Raw genomic sequence first — 3,207 nt, forward strand, 5'->3', positions numbered from 1 at the left:
ATTAATCAAGCATAAAATGAAGATTGTGTTAGCGAAACAAAATTTATTAAATACTTGCCATCTTACATGCTATATGTTATATATGAAACTAGCCTTCGAATATTGCTTATTTAGATAAATGCAAAGTTTGTAAAAATATTTCTTATCGGTCATTGGCACATTACGAATGAAGGACTCGATCGCTTATAACGCGATAAAAAATCCAAGACAGCTCTTATAGCCTTAGCATTTATTAATTTAATAATTAACATGGCCGAGGCAGGAGTTAAAATGCGCGAGCTCGATTTATCATTTGTAAAAAAAAAAAAAAAAAAAAAAAAAATATATATATATATATATATATATATATATATTATTTTCAGAACACTTCGTCGACGAAGATCACCTAGTTGAAAGTTGCTTACTACACGCACGCGAAATTCTCATGGAGTTTCCTTAGCAGGAGTGAGCCTAAGCTACTAATGAATCTTGGATATAGGCTCTGACATCTCCACTTCATGACCCTTTCTGAGAAAAATTTCCATAGCACTTTGAAGGAGACAGCAAGGATGCAGTGTACCGAAGACGTAGTAGCAAGAAAATGTGCTGGATTCAAGTCTACGCAGTTCACGTGCGACCTCATTGTCGGAGACGGGATGACACTGCCGCCATTGTTCCACGTACAATTCCTGTATACAAAGCCAAGAGTTTTAAATTTCAGTTCTTTGTTTCATATGTGTAATCTTTTTTCAGTTGCTTCACGAACTTCGAAATTGGCACAAGTTGTATGTTGCAACATCAATTTAGAATTTAATTAAGAAAATTATTTTATATAGCAGAGTTTTGCTATTGACAGCTTCCCCCCTTAGCTAGAATAATAATTATATGATTTATAGGCCACAGTGAATGATAATCTTTTAATTATTTAATTCTAATAAGCGGTTATTAAGATTATATAATTAATTTTTTTTTTTTTTTTTTTTTTTTTTTTTTTTTTCATTTTCATTTTCAAAGCACTAAATAACCATATTGAGATATTATTGAGCGTCGATTATTGTCGTTAAGTTTTACACGCGTCAGGCTTAAATTACGTAATGCACGGTGATTGTTTGTAGCCTAATAGTTGCCTAAAAATACACGTATCTCGTTAATTACATAAAGAAATTATTATTAATGTCCTCGCGGAGCCGATAATAAATACGTCTAATGAAAATGCAACGTTTATTAAATAACTAATCTCAATCGGAGTAAATAGATTTTAAAAGAGCATCGCAATTAAAATGTCTGGTACACATGGTTTGCAATTACATCAGAAAGAGACGCTTATATTGTGCGCTTATTTGCGTAACACATCGGGGGCGTTGTCGCATGCTTCAAGACGACGAGCATCGACAATATCGAGGCAAACACTGGTGCAGCTGCGTATTTGTTGTAGGTTCGAGGAGATTTGGGTACGTTTGATATCCACGGCCATTTAAGACGGAGGAAGCGAAGATTACAAGATTTACTTATCGTGTTTCAATTCAAAGGTTATCAGATTATATATGCAATTAGAGAAGGATATACAGTTGTGCCGTGAGATTTTTGTATACTATTATTAATATTATTAATAAATTTCATATCATTTTATGGCCGCCAATATTGATGCCAATGGTATGGCTATTTTAGGAAATAAAAGAATTTTTAATTAAGTCGTTTTAGTATTTATTATACCAATTTTTGCCACCTTATGCTAAATTTTTCCACGTTTTTGACTTAGGAATCTCTACTGCTTGACATCATTGTTTAAATAAAAATCTGAAACGTCTAAAATAAATATCAATGCTATGTATAGAAAAAACTTTCAGAAATTAATACTCGAGTAATGAATTTTTCTTTATTTTCATTTCATTGCTTAATAATAAACTTTTATATCACTTGTTGTAATTTTAATATTTATTCTATCGAAGGGGCACATTTTATAATTACACCCGATAAATATTTATTACGTTAACTTTTCTTTTAATTTGTATGCTAATAATGCCTGCGCAATGTAAATTCGTTCGTAATGGTATTTTTTTCTACCGTAAAAATTTATACAATTTAATTCGGTATATCAGGCTCCAAGTTTTATATTTTATTCATTTATTTCTACGCAAAGTATTTCAACGATTAAAAGATCAAAGATGTACAACAATCAGTAGCTAGATACCCGTTTATTTGATGAAATTTCTGTAAATAAAATCAACTATACGGAGCGCGATTGATAAAGCATTTTACATAAATAATATTCTGCATAAAAATCGAACTGCATCGAGCTTATCAATATATTCTTTTTTTTTTTTTTTTTTTTTTTTTTTTCCTTTCCTTCATATCTCTCGACCTTCTTTCTTACTTATCTTACAACATAATATAAGCGCTTATAACGAAGCTTGTAAACATTCGTTTATTGTTAAAGTTGCATATTCAAATAACATCATATGTCTAGAATAATTAGAAAATGAATCGAAAGTTTTATGATGCAAATAATTATAAGGCTGCGTACATAATAGGCAGTGAATACTTTCTTCAAGTATACCGAACTATGGCGTTTTAATGCATTTTATATTCATGAGCGCCAAGTTCGCGTGCGAAGGACTCGTTATGAAATTGTTTAGGAAAAAGTAAAAATGAGGGACTAAACGTCAATGTCGTGAAGAACACGTTTCAAGATTTTCAATGGTTGGACGTTGGGACAGCTGCATGCAATTTTCAGATGAGCGGGACCTACTCGTGCAGCGCAGATGTTTTATAACTACAAGGTCGTTAGAACTACGAAAGGCATGGTTTTGCGCTTTCCTACTGTTCAAGTCATTTTCTGCAGCTTTCCATTTATTGAAAATGCCATTGCTGCTGGATAATTTAAATTAGGCACTTCATATTCCTCGTTTAATTGTTATATACAATTATTCTCTAAATAACACTTTAGTTTGAAAATTGCACCATACAATTATAATTCACAAACATATTTTCAAATAATCTAATGTAACATTATTTCAAAGACAGCGTTAATAATAAAATTAAATAATAAATCAATAATAAAATGGTAAATTGGTAAACGAGGAGGGGGGGGGGCGAGTTATTAACAACCATCCAATGCTTCGTTTAATTTTGATAAATGCAATTAATAAATGAAATATACGTTTCAATTAATTTTATCCAAATTTCTAACATAAATACCCTACGAATTTATTTCTACAAACATTATTC

At 31.1% G+C, this 3,207-nt stretch overlaps 1 protein-coding gene across 1 annotated transcript in view; it reads left to right on the top strand.

The window, feature by feature from the left end:
- LOC105361938 (E3 ubiquitin-protein ligase Mdm2-like) overlaps positions 1–655 on the top strand; it is a 14,499-nt gene extending 13,844 nt beyond the window's left edge. The window contains exon 8 of the transcript XR_912861.1: positions 363–655. The gene's annotated coding sequence lies outside the window, so the exon portion shown is untranslated. The remainder of the gene's footprint in view (positions 1–362) is intronic.
- The last annotated feature ends 2,552 nt before the right edge of the window (positions 656–3,207 follow it).

Source organism: Ceratosolen solmsi, unplaced genomic scaffold, assembly GCF_000503995.2.
Source record: "Ceratosolen solmsi marchali unplaced genomic scaffold, CerSol_1.0 scaffold2, whole genome shotgun sequence".
In the NCBI taxonomy this organism is placed as follows: domain Eukaryota; kingdom Metazoa; phylum Arthropoda; class Insecta; order Hymenoptera; family Agaonidae; genus Ceratosolen; species Ceratosolen solmsi.